This window comes from Petromyzon marinus, chromosome 46 (genome assembly GCF_048934315.1).
Source record: "Petromyzon marinus isolate PM22_M1 ecotype Great Lakes invasive population chromosome 46, UKy_Petmar_22M1.pri1.0, whole genome shotgun sequence".
Classification (NCBI taxonomy): Eukaryota; Metazoa; Chordata; class Hyperoartia; order Petromyzontiformes; family Petromyzontidae; genus Petromyzon; species Petromyzon marinus.
Genome location: NC_133712.1, coordinates 11225252 through 11247903, shown reverse-complemented (window position 1 = coordinate 11247903; position 22652 = coordinate 11225252). Strand labels below are relative to the sequence as shown.

Below are 22652 nucleotides of genomic sequence, written 5' to 3'. Positions count from 1 at the left end.
GAAGACGACGGTTTGTGTTATGGTCGAAACGTCGCGAGAATTTTTATTGTTTTATATATATTTTATTATTTTGTTGTTTCCCTTCAACGTGACTTTACCGAAAGAACTAAGAATATGAATTACTGCAGTCACGAAAGCTTTAAATCAAAATTTAGTTAGGATACAGTATCTTCATCATTAGAACTCCTTTGCCAGTACCAAAATATAATGATAGGGTTTTTTTCCCCCTTGTTTTTCTGGCAACAAAACTGAAACTTTTTTACAAGGATTCATGTCTGCATTAACCACAATACCTGCAATCAAAATGCAAACAAAAAACATACTCTGATAACATATGCATTGTCCTTGAGACTGATTGGTCCACACCAAGGGACGGCTTTCTTTTGAGCCTCGACCCAATTGTGCATTGTCAAAGACGATGCACTATCAAAGTAATGAGGGCTCGGGGTGAGCATCTACATCATTAGACCTCCTTTGCCAGTACCAAAATATAATTTGTTCATATATTGATGATCATTATTCATACGTTCATTTCTCAACAACATGTTGGGGTCAGGCAAGGGGAGGACTCTGTTGAATCAACATTCAACAAGGGGGTACAGTAGCCACATTTTTTTTGAGAACTACTGATCCAGTACTTACCTCTGTCGAGAATATTAAGAAGTTAGAAATACACATGCATGTAAGAGGCAATGCATGTAAGAGGTCGTACCCAAAGTGAGTTCCCAACCTATGTAGAATTTGAGTGTTTTCCCCTTGCATATGTGGGGTTTTCTCATTTACAGCCAAGCATGGAATGCATGGATTACATAATTATCATGCAATTTTATTTGTAAGTAGAGAGAGAGACAGAGGCAGGCAATTGTATGTTTATTTAAAATTGCCCACGATTTTCTACGATGGAACACAAAATGAGTTTGTCTTCGTGCTTTGTTGTTGTTACAGTTGCAAATAATTTTAAAATGTAGAACTTGTACTATGAGAACCATGATAATTTGTACATCAGTAGTCCATTTTAAACACGTGTTTAACTTAAAATTTACTGCACCTTAACTTGTATTAATTCTCGAGAAAAATTCTATATCATACACTTTTTGAAAACTCTAACCTCTGCTGGCGGCACTAAGCCGGAAGTGGAAATTCCACATTGCTATGGTGGGGGCTAGTTTATCCTCTGGGCACGTTTACGACCCTGACGCCTGTTGTATATTTGGCTATTATATTTTAAACGTTTCCTTTTAAGGCAATGTTATTGACACATTTGTTGAGTATTTTTATATTTACACCATGTCCTCTTTTTATATTGTGATGTACTTCCTATAACCACAAAAGGTCTACGTAAGCAAAATAATTCCCATAAGCGCTAACACCGTAATGAAATATTAAGCTCTCTCGTTTCACGATAGAAATCAGCAATGTATGTGTTAAATTATCGGACGCCAGAAAGGCTAAGCAGGCAATAATATATTTCTGAAAAAATATAGTAATAGAAATGTGTGCAGACAAATTGAAAGACAAGAGGCACGAATAGAATTTTAATGCATTTGATAAATTTTTTACTTTTTTTGCATTGCCTGTTGGGATATGCATGAAATATTAAATTTATCACTGGTAAAAAAAAAACAAATTAATTCTATACAATTGAGCTTGTATTGTGGCCCATCCTTCTCTCACATTGATGTTAATTTCAAATCCAAACATCGACAGGCCTAAGCACACATTTCCTTCGTAAATTACGAAATTATAAACACAGGCACACAGGAGTGTAAATGTGGCCACACAACCCACGTTATGGACCCTATGGTAAACCCACAGTGGTCTGCGCTCCTTTAATGGAGGAAGAATATCAAAACGACACGAACTCTCTCTCCTGAAGCCCTCTCGTCGTGGCAAGCAGACCTCGACTTTGGCCATTTCGCTCCTGAATATATTTTTGCCATTACGCGCAAGACTAGAACTAAAACTTCAAATGCACGAAACCCTCTATTAAAATGGCATTGACCGCGAATGTACACATCTTTTGGCACTCAGAGTCTCTGGTGACCCTAGTAATGATTAACATTCTCAAGCCTGTACGGCATCTACAGCACACCTCGCAATATGATGCCCCGTGGACGGGTTCAGGCATACATTAACACTGGGGTATTACGCATTCAGTACAATGTACGGGGGAAAACGTCAAAAATGTCCCCGTGGAATTCGCAGCTGCGACAAAACAAATCCTGAACAGCAGCGTCCGCAACAATGGAGTGAACTCTCAGCTGCATTTTTATAACACCGGAGATGCTGGTCGACAAATTTAATGCCGTTTCAGAAGAAGCTCTTGTTAAATGCCGTTGTCATCACAGTCGCCACCTCCGTCTCTGCGGAACTCGCATGCCGTTCCACAGTACAGCTGCAAAACAACAGCAGTGATTATATCTCCCCGCACTTCTGAAGCAAGCTGCGTTTTCATGGCCATCACAACCCAGACGCAAAGCCGATATGGCCCCAACACCGTTCAGTTATCCGTTCCCGGCGCCTCGTGGGCCGCATAAGGCTTCGTTAACTCGTAACCCCCCCCCCTTCCCTCGCCTCTGCATCAGAAGGGAAGCGGTTAAAGGAGACCTTTTATTCTTGAACTCGCCTTTTGCCCGTCCACGGACGGGTGTATTTCAGTAAATATGAAGCTTGCAAGCGAAAAGCAGAGCGCGACGTGATATTAATTGCATTAATGCGTGTGCAATTTGTAAGGGCGCGGTGACACAGACCTATTTCATTTAAAGGTTACAATCCCTTGTTCATCACGACGTCCTTTTTACTTCGATGTCTCAACAACAGCGTGACGGAGACCACGTGACGTGAGGGTTCTGCCTTTGTCGTGAGGGTTGTCAGTTGACGCCGAGGAGGGGGAAGGAGGCGCCTCGCCCCCCTATGTGGAGTAACGTCAGCCGCTAACCATTATTAATGGAGGGGTGTGTCCATTTGGAAGACGTCACCTCTTCATGATTATTAATGAGGGGGGCTGTTCGACGTGGAGTGACGTCAACTGCTCATGATTATTAATGAGGGGGGGGGTGCTACATGTGGAGTGGCGTCACCCTCTCATGATTATTAATGAGGGGGGGGTCCATGTGGATGACATCATCTGTTCATGATTATTAATGAGGGGGGTCCATCTGGATGACGTCACCTCTTCATGATTATTAATGAGGGGGGCTGGCCGACGTGGAGTGACGTCACGCGCGGGACACACACAGACATCCTTGGTTCATTATAGCAGTTATAGGAGTAAATGGGAATGGGAACGGCAAGAAACTCAACGCGAAACGTGAGAACCAATCCCAGATGGTAGTGCGTGGAAGGCGGGCTGCGAGAGTGGAGAGTGAGCTTGGATTCATGGAGTCAAATTCAATGCAGAGCTGGATGTGATCGGCATAGAAGTTGACAGTAGACATAGAAACCGGATAAAAAAAAGTTGCGGTATCTTTTTTTAAATGTATGTTGAATATTTTTTCGCTCCATACGTAGCCAACCGTGCCCATCGGAGGCGTGGAGGAATGATAACAAACTAACATACAAAAAAGCAGTTTTAAATAAATTATTTTCAATTTAGATTTAAAAGTGCATATGGATCCAGTGATCCCCAGCTCATAGGTAAGGGGCCGTCCATAAATGACGTCACGCGATTTTGGACGATTTTTGACCCCCCCTCCCTCGTCGTCACACGGCGTCACAAAAAGTCAGACCCCCCCCCCTCAAATATGACGTCACAAAGCTCTGCCCCCCCCCCCAAAAATAAAATAAAACATGCTTCAAATCGCTTTAAACTATTGTCATTGTAGTGCGTATTTAATGGGGCGCTGCACTCTGATTCTGTAGGAGAAAACATTTATTAAAAAGTCAATTTAATTAAGTAGAACGTGTTGTCTATATTTATTTAAAGTCGCGCATTTTGATGTGACGTCACATTTCTCAACCCCCCCCCCCCCTCGTCACACATCGTCACAAATGTCTGACCCCCACAGGTGCGTGACGTCATTTATGGACGGCCCCTAAAATCCAATCGTATAGCCGAGCAGCATGGCAAACAGCACTGTACAGGCTGTGGAGCATGAGCCCAAACCCCAATGGGACATAACTCAACCAACTGGGGTCCCCCCCCCCCGCTATTATTTGTGTACATTAACCTCTTGCCAAGTCGCTTACCCGCCTACTTTCGCGTACACATTCGATGTCCCAAAGTGGCTGCGTTTAATTTCTTGCTTGCTTTCTTTCTGCTTAAAAGTAAAATGCTGTTCCTTCGATGTCACTGCTGGACACAGGCATCCCGGGTGATGTTCCCTTTCTTCAAAGAACAACAACAACAACAAAACCCCCACACAGGAGCGAGCACACGGTTAAACGCACGGTTTCTGGAGCCGCTACGTAACGAATGGCTTTCAATGTCATGCTCATAAATAATGTGCTATCGCCGGGTAAATCTGGGCTCTTTCAGACGTTCAGTTCATTTGTAATAGGTGACAGTGTACGATGGCCAAATGGGAACGCTTATCTTGCTTCTCATCCGTCTTTGCCAAGGCGAAGTGAGAGCGGTGAACCCGTGCGGTGTGAGATTCCGCTGTGCCCTCTGGCTGGGTGGGGGGGCCCACAGTCAACCATAATTGGCACAGTAAAGCCATCGTGTTCTCCTTAATGCCTTCTCCCCCACCCACCCCGACGCTTGTGAAGTCGCAATTTGTACGCAACGGGGATTGGTGAAACAACTTAAAGAGGGCAACCTGCCTTCATAACGAGGTGTACTAATCAGTTGCGCGTACATTAGCTGCTGCAGGCTCACGGCCGCAAATGCATGGTGCGTACGTACAAATTTCACAAACGCAAAATGTAAATTATTGCTGTTGTGGAGAATGCTTTTTTTAATACTGTATATATGTAATATTATCTTCTCCACAATGCCGCGAATGATTATTTTGTGATACGTATTCAATGATTTTGCATCGAACCGGAACACATATACACCTTGCGTGTAACAATGATATCACGCCTGACTGCTGATGAGACTGCCAAAACCGGTTTGCTTGTACAGTATTGAATCAATTATACTGAAATTACGCACTACTGGAAGGCCGCGGGGCCTTTTGTTTGTTTATACAACAAAACATTTCTTTGTTTACGTGAAGGGACATATTTATTTAGGAGACAATATTGTCTGCTTAAATTTTGACTTAAAACTTTCGTGACTGCAGGAATTCATATTCTTGGTTCTTTTGGTAAAGTCACGTAGATATTTTTTTAAAATAATGAATATTTTTTTTTGGAAAGAATACATTTCTATTTTATTATTTTAATTTGTTTTCTATCTACGTGACTTTACCGAAAGAACCAAGAAGATGAATCCCTGCAGTCACGAAAGCTTTAAATCGAAATTCAGCTTAGTTATTTTGTTATCCAAAATACAGTTGTTTATCTCTGTTGGAAGATATAGTTGCGTGGATTTCTTTTTTAGTGACAAACTCATGATTTAGAGAACATATTGTAGATTTATAATTGAAGCAACCTACATAACCACGATTCATTCCCCATCTCTTTACAGCATTATTTCCCAAATCAACGTTTGTCCATGTGTCGACTGTGGGGCAGTGATTCTTAAGCTTTACTTCAGCCTCGCACCCCTTTGGTTCTCGATCATAAACAAATGTTTCAGGTGAATAAATACATAGTGTTTGATGAAACAAAGTAGTTTTACTTACGTGGCCGTGCTTATTTTGTGTTTTCGATTATTTACCTTCAGAATTAAAATCTGGCCATGTCTCGCACCCCCCAGAAAGGGCATTCGCACTCCCAGGGGGTGCGAACACCCCAGGTTAAGAACCACTGCTCTAGTGATAAGCACACCTGTGGATAATTACCAGACATTAGCCAAAATGACAGTGTCTGGAGAATTGCAAAAAAAAAGTGCATTAAATCTTTACGAACGTAATCAGTTAAATGTAACCTAAAACCAATTAAATGCGTTACTGGGGGATACACAATAAAAACAAACTCGACTTTATAAATAAAGTAAAAATCACGCTACTTCGTGTGCCCTATTGTGACGGTAAACCTGTTGAAAATTGTATTTTACCGCTCTCATTACTCTTCATGGATGTTGGACGGCATTTTCATTTGCATTGTCGCGTACGTGTTAAAATGACCTCCACGAACATATTTTGAAGCGTGTAAGCACCTCAGTAAATAAAGGATCATACGTGTCAATCATACAAAAAAACATGTAATAATCATAAATTCTAACTTGTGCCAGGCATAATTATGCGCGTGTGGAAATACGGAGAGCTTTGATTTGACAGATTCTGATTGAGTTTCTGACAGATCAGCATTTCTGAGGTGACAATGTAGTCGGATATTGCTGGAGGTGCACAGCATTGTGGGTGGCTGTGTAAGCGATTTGAGATTAAATGATCCAATGTACGGGTAGGAATTCGTGTAGTTAACATTAATTGCGAAATGCTTTCAGTAAGTACAGCACTGTCGAGAAGAAATCAATTCATCATCAGCCATGATCAATCCACTGCTAGGTGAAGGCCTCCCAAAGTTGTTGCCATCTCTCTCAAATCTGTGATGCAATAATCCACCCAGCCCGCCCCCCCCTGCCCCACATACACACGCAAGCCAATTTCATCGCTCTGACCACGTGCCTTCGGACACGTGCCTTCCGACACGTGCCTTCCGACACGTGCCTTCGGACACGTGCCTTCGGACACGTGCCTTCAGACACGCGCCATTCCTTAAGTGACGCTCTGCCATTACAATATCCCTCCATGTGACGCGTCTTGGCCAAGCCCACTGACTGTCATTAAATTAGCATTATGTCTTCATGATTGTATTCGTATGATTATTTAGCTCGTTTTTTTTTTTCCCAGGGAAGCATCGCTGAGTCCCAACTCTTTTTCAGGAGGGTCCTGCCAAGTTTTGCAATCGGGGTTCGATGTAACTCTCCGTAATCAAATCCAATTGGTGGCAGGTATAACGACACATTCATATTTACGCGATCTAACCCAAAAAAACCCCAAAACCTCTATTATGGATACCCAGACGTATCAGCGTTGGGTTAGGGCATTTGTGGTATGTGCGTATGTTGAACGTCTTTCGCACCGTATGTAACCAACCGTGCGAGTCGGAGGTGCGGGCAGGCGGGCGGGGGACAACAAACGAAACACAAAAAGCAGTTCTCGAGAAATGAGTTGTCAATCTGGCGGACTGAACAGGTATTTGTTTGAGAAGCGGTCTTGATGAGCGAGGAGCTGAAGGAGTGCATCCCGACCGGGGGCATGCATCGTCAAAGCCTGGTTTGGTAATTGCCTCAGTTCGTCATTATTCTAATTAAATCAGTGCTACTCTGTGGAAAGTCAACAATGGTCCTCCTAAAGAAAGTCTGACACCCACCATGGGAATGTGAAATTTCCATCGATGGACCTGCACCATCAGTGGTAAACAAGGCCTTCCTATTTACTAGTTTGAGGAGGTAGACACTTCTTTGGTTCTTTCGGTAAAGTCACGTAGAATGAGAATAAAATAATAAATTAATAAAATAAAATAACACAATAAAATTCTCACGACGTTTCGGCCACAACACAAGCGGCCTTCATCAGGTGAAGGGACGGGACTGTCTGGAGGACAGCGCTGGAGCGAACACAGCCAAGCTCAGACCGCGACCTTTAAGCTGTGTGAGAAGAAACAAAGCGCCTTGACAAAGGAATTAGCATAAAAATTAGCATTTAATTGGCGAACTTAGCATGATGAACGGTGTAGAGGGGGTGAACATGTGCAGACTGGAGAGGGGGGGAGGGGGAGTTTACATATTGATGGTGTGAAAAGGGAATTTAAGCTGCTGCGAAAGTTTGGGATACCACTACTTGAAAAAAGATACTGTACCATTGAAAATTATTTTAATGTTTGGTTCGGATAATCTAGCATTGAAATAGCTGCGTGATTAGCTTGTGACTGGTCAGAGAAATGGCTATGTTAAAGTCAAAGCCTACACATCCACAGAGGCACCTAGTACAAATCAAACAGGAGAATTTAGCATTGAAATAGCTGAGTGATTAGCTTGTGACTGGTCATAGAAATGGCTATGTTAAAGTAAAAGCCTACACATCCACAGGGGCACCTAGTACAAATCAAACAGGAGAATTTAGCTTTGAAATAGCTGAGTGATTAGCTTGTGGCTGGTCACAGAAATGGCTATGTTAAAGTCAAAGCCTACACATCCACAGAGGCACCTAGTATAAATCAAACAGGAGAATTTAGCATTGAAATAACTGAGAAGATGAATCCTTGCAGTCACGAAAGCTTTAAATCGAAATGAGGTAGACACTGATACTCTTTGGTTATTTCGGTAAAGTCATGTAGGTAAAAAATACAAATAAATTAAATCACTATGATTGTACGCAATTAATGTTAACTACACGAATTCCTACCTGTATGTTTTACCTACGTGACTTTACCGAAATAACCAAATAGTATGGATCCTTGCAGTCACGAAAACTTCAAATCTAGAGTGGTAGACTGACTTTTTTCACTCGAACTATACAAGCTTAGGAACTTTAGCACTGTAGTACCGTATTTCAACCATGGAGCTGCCTTGTGAGCACCACAACGTTGCCCCGTGGAACTGTACTACTCTACGATATTCCCACATCTATGCGTTTGCCAACCCGAACTGACCATTATGGTGAACTATGGTAAAAAAAACACAACCCGCATGGCATTGGAATCATTTCAACTTTTAACAGTAGTGGGTCGCTCTCTAAGAGGGAGAGTCATGGGAAACCAGAGACAAAATTATCCTAACAAAAAACTCTGCAATCCTGTAAATATTAAAGTTTAACACGTAGGCTTTCGCGACCAATATTATTCATAATAAAGGTTTTTGGGTTAGATCGCGTTTATTTATAAATGTGTCGCAACCCTCCACCACCCGACACGGCCAATCAGCAAAAAAAGTGTCACGTTGACAAAAGACAAATAATTCACTACTTCAGCCCACCGGTGTGTTGAAGAGTTAATCCACATTTACAGTTTGAGTACGACGTTTCGCTGGTAAATACTTCCAGCATCATCGGGCAATTCGCCAAAATAATAAAGCCCTCGCTTGCTCCCGGTTTTATATAGAGCAGCAGGGTGACGTCATCACTTAACTCATCAGGTGCAGTGATTACATTTTGATTTAAAGAATTACTAATCTACAACTCATTACTAATCATAACCAATGACTGATTACTAATCGATTATATAATTACATTACCCCCCCCCCTCCGCCTCTAATCACTGCACCTGATGAGTTAAGTGATGACGTCACCCTGCTGCTCTATATAAAACCGGGAGCAAGCGAGGGCTTTACCATTCTGGCGAATTGCCCGATGATGCTGGAAGTATTTACCAGCGAAACGTCGTACTCAAACTGTAAATGTGGATTAACTCTTCAACACACCGGTGGGCTGAAGTAGTGAATTATTTGTCTTTTGTCAACGTGACACTTTTTTTGCTGATTGGCCGTGTCGGGTGGTGGAGGGTTGCGACACATTTATAAATAAACGCGATCTAACCCAAAAACCTTTATTATGAAATATTAAAGTTGTTCTCGCCCAATTAATGAGCTTTTCAAGGAACCGGAAAGAGAGGAAGACGTAACAGAGAATGGCTTGACGACAACATAAGAGATTGGTGCCAGAAAGATGTGGCACTACTTCAGCATATTGCCAGAAGAAGAGAGGAAAATGTAAACAAATGACGAAATGTGCAGTGGACACATACAGGCTATCTGCCCATGGATCGCGTCGATGATGATGATGATGACACGTGAAAACCCACACGTGCGAGGTGGCAACACTCTATCCCCAACAGGTGGAGTCCACATTTCCTGTACTGCCTTCTGTCCAGCTAGGGTAGAGCACCTCCTCAACTTCCACGCGAAGTGAATTTCACTAACCATCTGTGCGCGAACAACCAACCACCACTGCTGCTTCCACAGCGCTGATTGCAGGCCACAGGCATAACCACCGCCGTATGTCTGGAGGCTATCATCCAGCAGTGGAGTGACGTAAGGCTTGTACTGTGCATTGCGCCGTACGTGCAAGATCGAGAGATTGATGGATGCAACTGAGAGTATCTGGGAGGGCCTTACATCAGTTCACTGGAGCACTGGGAACAGTTGTGAGATTGTTAAACGCTTTAAGTATTCCCATTCCTTATATTTGTATTAGATACGGCGGTTTGTTTGTAGTGGTAATTTGCCTTTTAAATGTTCCTCATTTACCTCATTTTAATAGTCACTGGGAAAAATACAAACAGATTAATTGAAACAGATGGATAATTAATCAGTGATATTACACCAATTCGTTTTCCTCATGCAAAACCAACAGCTTGCATCAAAAGTGCAAATGGTCTTGTATGTTTGTACATTTCCACCCTGCGATGTCCTGTAACTGCCGCCACTGCCGACGGTCTATGAGTCTCTATGTAACTCTGAGTCTCTATGAGTCTCTGTGGATCTCTATGTAACTCTGTAACTATGATGTCCTGTAACTGCCACCACTGCAGTCGGTCTTGGGCTGCGGTCAATGAGTCTGTAGCTCTATGAGTCTCTATGAGTCTCTGTGGATCTCTATGTAACTCTGTAACTATGATGTCCTGTAACTGCCACCACTGCAGACGGTATTGGGCTTCGGTCTATGAGTCTTTGTGTAGCTCTACGAGGCTCTATGGAACTCTATGGATCTCTACAGTGAGGGAAAAAAGTATTTGATCCCCTGCTGATTTTGTACGTTTGCCCACTGAAAAATAAATTATCAGTCTATAATTTTAATGGTAGGTTTATTTGAACAGTGAGAGACAGAATGACAACAACAAAATCCAGAACAACGCATGTCAAAAATGTTATAAATTGATTTGCATTTTAATGAGGGAAATAAGTATTTGACCCCCTCTCAATCAGAAAGATTTCTGGCTCCCAGGTGTCTTTTATACAGGTATCGAGCTGAGATTATGAGCACACTCTTAAAGGGAGTGCTCCTAATCTCAGCTTGTTACCTGTATAAAAGACACCTGTCCACAGAAGCAATCAATCAATCAGATTCCAAACTTTCCACCATGGCCAAGACCAAAGAGCTCTCCAAGGATGTCAGGGACAAGACTGTAGACCTACACAAGGCTGGAATGGGCTACAAGACCATTGCCAAGCAGCTTGGTGAGAAGGTGACAACAGTTGGTGCGATTATTTGCAAATGGAAAAAAACACTAAAGAACTGTTAATCTCCCTTGGCCTGGGACTCCATGCAAGATCTCACCTCGTGGAGTTGCAATGATCATGAGAACGGTGAGGAATCAGCCCAGAACTACACGGGAGGATCTGGTCAATAATCTCAAGGCAGCGGGGACAATCGGTAACACACTACGCCGTGGAGGACTGAAATCCTGCAGCGCCCGCAAGATCCCCCTGCTCAAGAAAGCACATATACATGCCCGTCTGAAGTTTGCCAATGAACATCTGAATGATTCAGAGGACAACTGGGTGAAAGTGTTGTGGTCAGATGAGACCAAAATGGAGCTCTTTGGCATCAACTCAACTCGCCGTGTTTGGAGGAGGAGGAATGCTGCCTATGACCCCAAGAACATCATCCCCACCGTCAAACATGGAGGTGGAAACATTATGCTTTGGGGGTGTTTTTTTCTGGTAAGGGGACAGGACAACATCACCGCATCAAAGGGACGATGGACGGGGCTATGTACCATCAATTCTTGGATGAGAACCTCCTTCCCTCAGCCAGGGCATTGAAAATGGGTCGTGGATGGGTATTCCAGCATGACAATGACCCAAAATACACAGCCAAGGCAACAAAGGAGTGGCTCAAGAAGAAGCACATTAAGGTCCTGGAGTGGCCTAGCCAGTCTCCAGACCTTAATCCCATAGAAAATCTGTGGAGGGAGCTGAAGGTTCGAGTTGCCAAACGTCAGCCTCGAAACCTTAATGACTTGGAGAAGATCTGCGAAGAGGAGTGGGACAAAATCACTCCTGAGATGTGTGCAAACCTGGTGGCCAACTACAAGAAACGTCTGACCCCTGTGATTGCCAACATGGGTTTTGCCACCAAGTACTAAGTCATGTTTTGCAGAGGGGTCAAATACTTATTTCCCTCATTAAAATGCAAATCAATTTATAACATTTTTGACATGCGTTTTTCTGGATTTTCTTGTTGTTATTCTGTCTCTCACTGTTCAAATAAACCTACCATTAAAATTATACACTGATAATTTCTTTGTCAGTGGGCAAACGTACAAAATCAGCAGGGGGTCAAATACTTTTTTCCCTCACTGTAGATAACTCTATGTCACTGTGATGTCCCGTAACTGGCGCCACTGCCGACGATATTGGACTATGGTCGTCCATGCAACACAGAGCTGCTTGGCTCAATGGGCCTCACCAGCTGATATAATAAAGTCCGCATCTGTAAATGCAAGTGGCCTAACAGTGGCCACAAGAATCACCGTGTATGTATGTTGAACGTCTTTCGCACCGTACGTAGGCGACCGTGATAATTGTAGGTGCATGTCGATGTCCCGTACATTTCGTGACTATATATATGTTTGTGTGCAATCCCATCATTTGAGTAATTTTTCAAATAATGCAAAATTTGAACCACAACGCCGGCACGCAATGGCTTGCTCTTGCGAATGATACCACGGAATCTTTAACGTCCCCTGTGCAACAGACGACACGTGTTTTATTTTCGGTGAATATTACACACACACACACACAACCGTAGCATTAACCAGGGCGACCGCTGGGATTCGAACAGCAAAACCTCTGCAACGAGCGGTGAACCGCGCTTTCACCGGGCCCGCGTCACCGCCCCCCTTTTACACAACAGATGGCACACTTTGGTCATTATTGCCAATTATCGGAAAGCTGCAGCTGTGGAATTACCGACCGCGTCCAAGCTGGGAAGACGAGGAGGCCGTAGATCGGACGCAAGCAAATGGCACGGAGAAACACGCGGTGCCGCATTGCAATTACGAGCTTGTCACCTCAAAACCGAGGCATATTTTACTAACCACACACACATAACTCAGCAACCTCGCAAAAAGTATTACGCCACTCTTTTATGAGAAAATAAATGCCGGTGTTGAAAAAAAAGTATTGCCCTCCCGAGTAAGATTTAATTAGTGATAAATGAAATGAAAGCCACAATATTTCACTTTGCTGCACAAATATACTTTCTTACTTCAATTACCCTTGGGAATTTTAATCCGTCAGCGTGGTAGCGTATACTTTTTTAATTACCGTTTTTACACCATGCCTTATCTTCTTATATATTAAAAGTCCCCGCGCGCGCGCGCGCTTGCGGGGATTTGGCTCTCGGACGGTGGGGTTTTCGTACAAAAAAAATTGCCGGGTGGCACGCCCCAAGCCCCGCGGTGGGAATAGGCCATTCCGTTTTCCCATCCGTCAACTTTAAATTACTTTAATGAGCGATTTAGTGCCATTCTTATTTTAATTATTCACCTATTGCGCGAGTTCGACCGTACCAACTGACGACAATTGCGTGGGGGGTGGGTGGGGGGTGGCGGACCCTGCCAAGTCGCTCGAACTCACGGGGGGGGGGGGGGACATTTAATTTGACGCGTTTAACGTACAATAAATATACACATCACGCTGCGTATTTCTCTTCACAGTGTGATGTCCTCTTCTCCACCCCACCCCAATGCGTGCAGTTACTGCTATCAAGTCCTTACATATTTATATTAATACAGCGCTTACATAGTATTATTCTACATCGGGCGGCGGGGGGGGGTGTAATATTGGCGACACTGCAGGGCTTTGCACCGGACTAGGCCTCATTGCGGCGATGTAAAGTACAATTTCATTGCATCTTTCGCTAAGAACTCAGCTGCATTCTTTACCATTATTAAACTAATACTGGTGGCTAATCTTTACGCAACCAATGTTTGTGCGCAGATAACAACTCAGGTTCATTGTTTACTATCATGAAACTGATATGTTGGCAAATATTACAATACTAATTGTTTGTGTGCAGAAAACTAATGTTACATTATTAGGTTTGCTCAATTTCTTATTTTTTTTACCTGTGTTTTTATTACGCTGTGACGGTGTACTGCCAGTCTGCGATGTGGCCTGCTTGCCTGCTCATTAATTAACGTCAGTGCACTACCAACTCTATTGTCTACACTGTTAATTCTGCTTTTGACCATTATGAGTGTATGCCAGTCTATAATCTGTTGCCTGCTTCTTTACCTCACTCAGTGTACTGCCAGCCTTTCATGTCGACTGTATCCTGCTTTTACAGCTGCTGCCCGTATTGCAAAATTTGTATGTCCACTGTAGCAATGCTTATGTCATTGAGTCGGCGTACTGACAGTCTATCATCTAGACTGTAGCCTGCTTCTCAACTTACCTGTGCGTACTGCTGCTCTTTCATTTACACTCATTTCAGCTTATTTCTTTTATGCATTTCTATTGTTTCGATTGCTCACGTCACGCTATTTACTGATACGTAGTACTGCGATGCTGATAGCTGTGCCATCATCGGGGATTGCTGTGCACGTCCGTGTGTGTGTGTGTGTGAGTCGATGTGTGTGTGTGTTTGGGTCGCTATGTGTGTGCGTGTAGGTCCATGCGTGTGTTTAAGTCCGTGTGTGTATCTATCTTTTTCAAACGGACAACGCCCCATGTGTGTGTGTTTACGTCGAAGTGTTTGTGTGTCCAAGCGTGCGTGTCAGTCCATTTGTGTGCGTATCAGTCGCTGTGTGTGTGTTAGTCCATGTGTGTGTGTTAGTCGATGTGTGTGCATGGCTCCATCTGAGTGTGTAAGTCAATGTGCGTTTGTGTGTCTATGTGTGTCAGTCGATGTGTGTGTGTACGTCCATGTGTATGTGTGTGTCAGTCCATACGTGTGTGTTTGTTAGTCCACATGTGTGTTTAAGTCCATACATGTGTGCGTGTCACTCGATGTGTGTGTAAGGCAATGCGTGTGTGTGAGTCGATATGTTTTCATCCATGTGTGTGTATCTAAAGTGGATGTCTATGTGTGTGTGAGTCCATATATGTGTGTGTGTAAGTCGATGTGTGTGTAAGTCGATGTATTTGTGTGAGTCGATATATGTGTGTGTGTCTCAGTCCATGTGCATGTGTGTTAGTCGCTTTGTGTGCGTGGCTCCATGTGAGTCAGTGTGAGTCCATTTTTTGGGCGCGTCTGTAGGTCCATGTGTGCGTGTGAGTCCATGTGTGTGCTTTATTGACCTGCTCAAGGCCTATGATACCATCAGTAGGCCTGGCCTCTGGGTTGTTCTTCATGCTTTTGGAGTCCCTCACCCTTCGCTAACGATCCTTAAGGACCTTCATGATGCTCAGCGGGCCCGGGTAAAATTACGTGCCCGGGAGTCAGAGCCATTCCTTGTAGATCTTGGGGTGCCACAGGGATGTCCTCTGGCTCCCACATTATTTAACATCTATTTTTACCACGTAGTTCTTGAAGCCTTCAATGGCTGTACCGGAGGAATTACCATATGGTACAGATACAATGGGAGGCTGATCGATCCCGGGGTGCGGTCAAGGGATGGCTCCCTATTGCTCAACCATGTTATCTATGCCAAATGCTCTTGTGATTGCTGCTCACTCAGAGGATGAGTTGGAGGCACTGCTGCTGAACCTGGAGCTTGCCACTATGAGGTGGGCCCTTACCCATCAGCCCCACCAAAACTAAGCACCTGCCTGGGTATTTGTACCATCGGATAATGCACCCCCACAACTCACAATTGGTGATGGGCCAATTGTGGAGAGATTACACAGTTTCCCATACCTGCCCAGTATGCTCATTACCGGCTCCGGTTTAACAGCAGAGGTCTCACTCCGAATCAGTCGAGCGCCATTTTTTTTTCATCGGCTGCGTAACACTGTGTGGAAGTTACCTGGTCTCTCGCTCCGCATGAAGCTCCAGGTCTTCTCGGCCACGGTAATTCCCTCCTTCTCTACACTTGCGAAACGTAGACCCCATTAATGGAACATCTTCGCCGGTTAGAAACATTAGGCTGGCCTGCCAACGATCCATCCTGGGTTTAACCAGGTTGGATTGTGTTAGGAGCTCACAAATCCGTCAAAGATATGGACAAAGTCACATTGGTGACCTCCTACGGCAGGCAAGGCTACGTTGGCTGCGCCATGTAGCACGCATGGCCGGCCACCGCATGCCGAAACAGCTTTTGTTCCGCCGGATCGAGGGGGCTCAATGGGCGCGGCACAGGCTAGATAAGAGATGGAGTGATGTGCTACAGGAGGATGTGGAGCTCAGTGGACTTGTCGATGACTGGTACCAGCAGTGTCAAGATCGGCCTCTGTGGAGGAGGCTCATGAAGGACGCTACTGGCCAGTTGGAGACAGTTGCCCTCCAACAACAACGGAGGGCGGAGGAGCGACGCTCAGAACAACGAGCGGAGCGCTGGGTGGCTAAAGCACAGCAAGTTGCCATATTAGGGAGCACAGGTGGTGCATTCAGCCAGTCATCTCATTCGACCCGTGCCACCTGGGTCTGCCCCATGACCTCCTGCCAGCGGGCGTTCGACACTTCACGTGGCCTCAAGGTGCACATAGCCTGGCACAAGCGTCGTGGTGACGTCAACCACACTTTGTGCCGAATGCCGGTTGTTGTTGTGTGTCTGTACGTACATGTCTGTGTTTGTGTGTGTGCGTAATTCCATGTGTGTGTGTCAGTCCATGTGTGTGTGGCTCTATGTGCGTGTGTGAGTCGATATGTGTTTGTGTGTGAGTCTATGTGTGTCGGGTGATGTGTGTACGGCAATGTGTGTATGTGTGTGACAGTCCATGTGTGTGTGTGCGTCGATATGTGTGTGTGTACATCCATATGTGTGTGTGTGTGTGCAGGTCCATGTGTGTGTGAGTCTATCTGTGTGTGTGTGTGAATCCATGTGTGTGTGTAAGTCCATGTGTGTGTGTCTAAAGTCGATGTTTGTCTGTGTGAGTCCATATGTGTGTGTGTGTGCGTCTAAGTCGATGTGTTTCTACGTGTGTGGGTCGATGTCTGTGTGTAAGTCCATGTGTGTGTCTGCCTTTTTCGCCCGGGCAATGCCGGGTACTTACCGCTGGTAATTGATAATTGTCATCAGTCACCGAGGTTTGCATTTGAATGTCACATCGTTGGCGAGTTCATATTTGGGAGCTTGAAGCCTTGGGCATCTTTAAAGAGTCCATACCCATAACCATTGACGGGTCTTAAGTAAATACTCGTGTTGGTTATCGCGCGATATTTGCCAACCTATCGTCGATTGAATCTGCAAACTTGCTGTCTGACCGATTGACCAAATATATGCAGAAGCTGCAGATAGGCAAGCCTGATGGCTTCACCATTCACTTTGGCATTTCACAAGGCTCGGTTTGTCTTCAACGTTGTATAGTCTCTTTAAGAAGAAGAGCTTGTTATCTAGCACTCTGAATATGATCCACTCCTTTACAGGTGACAGCACACTCATTTAAATCACAAGCTGAAAGTAAAAGCCCAATGCACGAATGATTCGCCACCATCAATCACCACTGACTTGCAAACAATTGTTGATTGGAGTGATAAAAGCCTGGTTTTTGTTCACCAAAGAAATAAACCTAGTCAGTGATAGCAACGGTATTACATAAGGCGGGTAATACCACAGATTCTCATGAATGTTATTCTTAGCCCACGGTAAAATCATTCACCTGCTGGGTATCACGATCTCACATGGCCTGTCATACAATGGCTGTATTACTAATCTGGCTAAGGCAGCATTGAAGAAACGTGTTAACCTCGTACCTGCCAAAGCCTTCGTCTTTAAATCCGAACAGTTGTTACTACTATACAAAGCAAAACAATCGGCTGCCATTGGAATAATGCTGTTTTATATACATGTACACACCGTATATATAACAAAATAAATACATACTGCCTAAGTGTGATGCCCAGTCATAGAGAGTGATTTTTGAACCGATCTTCACTCCCCCCCCCCCTTTCCAACTCGCACAACTCCCACAGCTGACACAGCGTGGGGAGGTCTTCATCCAGCAGAGGATTGACAGAGGGCTATACAGTACGTAATTATAATATGTATTTTTGTTAAACCAAAAATGTAATCAGCCTGTATTTCTTCATAATTTGACGAGCTATCCTTGCAATGCTGTTATCTAGACGTGCCGTGGCTATGGCCGTTTGCCTTTGATTTCTTGGGATAAAACAATTAATGTATACACTAGCGATCTGAGTTTTATCCCTGGCATAGACAAACGTCTGTGTGCACATCACTGCTTGGGTGCTTTGTAGGGTTAGCGAATTGTCAAGGGATAGGGGTTTCCATCTATTGGTGGATTGGTTGGTGGGGGGAGAGTCGTTGGTGGATTATTATTATTATTAGCTGCATTAGCAGGATCGTCATAATCATAATCGGCATCTGTCATTGGTAGTGTATTTGCTTATCGTACGCATATACCATCAATCATCTTCACATTTTACAAATTATTGGGTGACGCTGCATTGGCAGTGGTGCATAAGTACAATTAATGGCAATGGGTCTTCATCACAGCACATTTTTTCGTGCTATTATATTATTTTTCTCTTAAGGCAGTGTTTTAGACAAATGTTTAGAATTGTTTTTGTTCATGACCTCCATGTGTCATTCAGCATGCAATGAGTCAATAAATAGGAGTGGTTTTATACAGATATCATAGCTTCTGGAAGAGCAAATATCCACTGGCACAGCCTATAAGATGTGCATTAAAGCAATACAGGCATTATTAAATGTCTGCAGAAAATGCAATTTAAGGGCCTTTCCCAAATACCAATACAGAGTCAACAGTCGGAACAGGAATGCGCTGAAGCATTGCTCATTTTAAATTACCGGTCCATGAAAATATACGGTGCAATGCAATATTTATTTCCTTCTCAATGTTCTGGATAATCCCATGAGAGTTTCGCATTTTTCCGCATTGATAAATTTCATTTTTGAACATTTTTCATCTTTAATTATGATGTGTCGCATTCAATTCGGCGGTGCCGCTGACGCCGTCTCATCATCATCATCACCACCACCACCACCCATTCCACCGCTGCGTGCACAGAAAGACAACCGTGTACACAGGGACTCCTCCTTTGTCCCAGGTTTGGTTCTCAAGTCAAACGTGGAATGACAGACGTCTTTTAGATCGCATAAATGTGAATGTGTCATAAACCCACCTTCAACTGAGTCAGCCAATTAGTAGTAACTAATTACTCATTAGTAGTGGGGTGGTTGATGTCAGCCTTCTCGTGGCCCACCCTGTTACGTGAACGAAATTTACAACGAAGTTCATAATGAATGACATCGCTCCAGAAACCGTATGCCACCAATAGACCTCTGGGTCACAGCAGAAACAACAAGCCTGGCAACAAAGGTCCTCCTCAGGGCCAGACGAGCTGATCCATCGGCCCCTGGGTTCATCTATGCCAGCTAAATTTTGAGGGCCTATCCCGAGCGATTTCAGATGTTCTCGCAAAAAATCCTTCAGCAACAAAACATCCTTACTATCCAAGAGACACGTGTGGAGGAAAACAGCTCTCTACGACTGAACATTCCAGGGTATATCCTCGCTGCTTCTAAGGGCTACGCTAATCACGGTCTGGTTACTTACGCTAAACACGGACTGGCTACTCGCCTACTTATTATTGGGACAATAATCATATACAACAGGGGTCCCCAACCCCCGGGCCGCGGACCGGTGCCGGTCCGTGGCCTGTTAGAAACCGGGCCGCACAGCAGGAGGTGAGAGCGGTGAGTCCGCACGTGGCCCTCCTCCATTTTTATTATTATTTACCACTTCCGTCCGCGCCTCTTTCCCGCACTGCGTAGCACTTGTCTCAGTCACAGTTTTGGTAAGCCCACAAGCTCTAACCCCTAGTAGCCACAATGAGTAACAAACAAACGTCGCTGGAGAGCTTCTTTGAAAAGGTGGAAACACCCAATGATGAACGCCCCCCCCTCCCCGGTCCGTGAAAAAAATTGTCTTCCACGAAACCGGTTACCTGGTGCCAAAAAGTTTGGGGACCGCTGGACTGTACAATGTCTACAAACCGCCAACAACAACCTGGCACCGACGACCATTGCCAGTGGTACAACATCCCGCGATCTACATAGGCGACTTCAAAAGCCATCACACGATGTGGGGCTACCCGGTTAATGACCTGGCAGGCGAACAAACAAATTGATGTGGCATCTGCACAAAGAAGCCCTTCCTTTTTTTTGACGCCAAGTAACAGGGCACATTCTACCCTGCACGGTGGAATAGGGAACACAACCCGAGACCTGTGCTTTGTAACTACAGATAAGTATGGCAAGCCTTTGCCCACCATGCGCAAAGTCCTGCCTCGCTTCTCTTACAGCCAGCACAGGCCCGTTGTCATCCGTGTTGGCCACGAAATCCCAGTAAATACCAGTGCGTGAAGACCGACACTGGAACTTCGGACAGAAAAATTGGCCTGGTTTTGCGGCTGCCGTGGAAAAGAATATCCACCACATCTCCACGAACCCGGAAAGTTTGAGCAGTTCATCATGCTCGTGAAGAAAGCGGCCAGGCATGCGATTTCACGGGGGATATCGGAGGTCCTACACCTCCAGCTGGACAGCGCTAAGCGAAAACCTTCTCCTAGAACATCAACGCACTGGCGACCCAGAGATCGCAACAGCCCTTCTGCAGTCACTATATTCTGCCAGACGAGCAAAGCGGGTGCTGTTGATGGAGCCTGTTGACTTCACGCACTCCAGCCGCCAGGGCATGGGGGTGACTGTGGAAGCTCGGTAGAGTGGCACCCTCACAACACCGGACACCTAAGGCGACTGCTCATGGGATAGTGGCGCAGCTTCTCGGCAAAGCAAAAACAATCGGAAGTCGAAAACAAGAATGCACAGTCAAACAGGCCACAGCTGTACTTCCAGAAGGAATAGATGCCACACTGGTGGTAACAAAGGCAGATAAAGCCCCAGGAATAGATGGGATTTACCCAAAATTCCTAAAACACCTTGGCAGCAAAGGAAGAACCTGGCTAGCGAAACTAAAAAAAATAATTGCCACCAGCAGACTATCAAGACTTTGGAGAAACGCAAAAGTCATTGCACTCCTCAATCCAATCTCTCTTCTTTGTACAGCCTACAAGCTCCTGGAGTGAGTACTGCTAGCTAAAAAAAAATATTGCTGTATTCACACCTGATGATGATTGCTTGTGTTGCAATCGAAACGTCGTGATTTAATTTATTTTATTTTATACCTACCACGTGACTTTACCGAAATAACCAAAGAGTATGGATCCCTGCAGTCACGAAAACTTCAAATCTAGAAAGAAATTCTCGTCAACTCCACCCCCCGCCTCCTCCTCCGCACCTTCCGATACACGGGGACATAAACCCTAACATCACGCCACCCCTTCTGGATCACAGCAGCAGCTGCAGCAGCAGCAGCAGGCTCTCTCCGGCCCACAAATACAAATGAAGGCGAGAGATGGAAGCGAGCGTGGACCGCGGCCAACGTCAAAGATAGAAAAATCAACGTCTCGTACAGGGACCCTACCGTCGAACCTCACGGTTTAAACCTTCCACGTCGCCAACGGTCGACCACCAACGGAATCACGAACGGGCACGGCCCATGCGGCCACCTGATGGTGCCACCCAAACGGCGCATCGAGAATTCGGTGGCCCTGCTAAGTAGCGCGGCCACGAGTCCCAGAGCGTCGACGGCATCGTGAACACTCTGCCGCCGCCACCGCTGTCCTCACTCATTTCAAGGAGCACTGGGACGAGGTCCACTCTGCTTCTGAGCCGACAATTGAGTGGATGACAAATCTAAAAATTACATCTTTAATCTGCTGCCTATTAATCCATGCGAAAAAAGAAGACTAATTAGTAGTAACTAAGTGACACGTTTTGTTCACGTGACAAACCTTACTTATTGGCTGTCGGGTGAAGGTGGATTTTTTCACACATTTACATGTATGTGATCTAACCCCCGACAAAAAATCCTTATCACATGAGTCTTTCTAAATATAATAGTAGTATGGTGATGATGATGACCAATCATGTTCATGACGATGATGAGGATAATGCATAAGAAAACAAAAATGTTTTTTTTAAGTAATGCATGGAATTTTGATGATTGTTTTAATTTAGCCACATATTACTAGGTTTTTTCAGGCGAGTAATCACAAACGATCAATCACTCAAAACAGTTTTGAGTGCTCTCCAGTGCGTCAAAGTCAGTTTTGGAAGGCGAATTATGTCTGATTAAATATTGATGTATTCACTCATTCTTGTACATTGTTTTATTGCTGAAATATACGTCCAATGAGGAATATCTTTTTTTTTAAATCTAATTTATTTTACAAAGTTGCTTTTAGCACGGGTAGCTCGACACGCAACTGTCATCTTTTGAGACAATGAACTAAACAAATTACAATGTCTGTGAAAAAATCTAAAACATAAATGATTTAAGCTTTCTAAATGTTTGTGACGTTTTGACTCTTTTAAACCTAAAAGCCACTGAATGCGGTCACGGGGGAAAAAAAGGAGTGCCACGTTATTATTTTATAACAGCTAAT

General features: G+C 44.4%; 1 long non-coding RNA gene across 1 annotated transcript; it reads right to left on the bottom strand.

The window, feature by feature from the left end:
* Positions 1–784: 784 nt before the first annotated feature.
* LOC142930991 (uncharacterized) lies at positions 785–10506 on the bottom strand. The gene is made up of 3 exons (XR_012946989.1): positions 9029–10506; positions 4189–4327; positions 785–2395 (listed from the first exon to the last, which is right to left on the bottom strand). It is a non-coding gene; the product is annotated as an uncharacterized LOC142930991 (long non-coding RNA).
* Between the last annotated feature and the right edge of the window lie 12146 nt (positions 10507–22652).